Source organism: Bison bison, unplaced genomic scaffold (assembly GCF_000754665.1).
Source record: "Bison bison bison isolate TAMUID 2011002044 unplaced genomic scaffold, Bison_UMD1.0 scf7180017864063, whole genome shotgun sequence".
Taxonomy (NCBI): Eukaryota; Metazoa; Chordata; class Mammalia; order Artiodactyla; family Bovidae; genus Bison; species Bison bison.
This window is the reverse complement of record NW_011494635.1, coordinates 4,312,142-4,312,799: the sequence shown is the minus strand read 5'-3', so window position 1 is coordinate 4,312,799 and position 658 is coordinate 4,312,142. Positions and strand designations below refer to the sequence as shown.

Sequence of the window (658 nt, the reverse complement as noted above, 5' to 3'; positions counted from 1 at the left end):
AAACAGGGTTTCTTGTCCTTTCCAACACGGTTTCTTGTCCTCTCCAACAGGGCTCCCTAACCTCCGAGATCTAATGCCTGAGGGTCTGAGGTGGAGCTAATGTAATAATAATAGAAACAAAGTGCACAAATGTAATGTGCTTGAATCATCCAGAAACCATCCCCTCCCACCCCACCAGGGGCCCTGGAGAAACTGTCTTCCATGAAACCAGACCCTGGTCCCTAAAAGGTTGGTGACCCCTGCTTTACAAGCAAACATGTAACTTTTGCAGGAAAAGGAAATGATGAGCCTATTTTCAACATGGATCAGACAGACAGAAGCAGTTAAATTCAAAGTTTCCACTTTCAAAGGACCTTCTTATCCAGGAGAGGCAAACAACCTTCCATTTACAGGCTGTGTGGTTTCCTTAAAAGAGGAATGTTTATGCCTATGGCCACCCTAGCCATCAGTGAGGATCAGCAAACCTGTTTTGTTATAGGAATTTAATCCTGTTCAGGAAAGGTTATTTCTGCAATCCCTGAGCCCATCACCAGTCTTTTTTGGATCTAAACATAGAATAAAGACTCTAAGGGGTCCCTTGGGTGCTGTGGTACATTCTGGTTCAGCTGCAGGGAAATGCCCTTGAGTGTGCAGGCAGAAATGTACCACAGCACCCAAG

General features: G+C 45.1%; 1 protein-coding gene across 1 annotated transcript in view; it reads right to left on the bottom strand.

The window, feature by feature from the left end:
* The window catches only part of PYGB (phosphorylase, glycogen; brain), a 37,529-nt gene that overhangs the window by 36,513 nt on the left and 358 nt on the right, over positions 1-658 (bottom strand). The window lies entirely within an intron of this gene.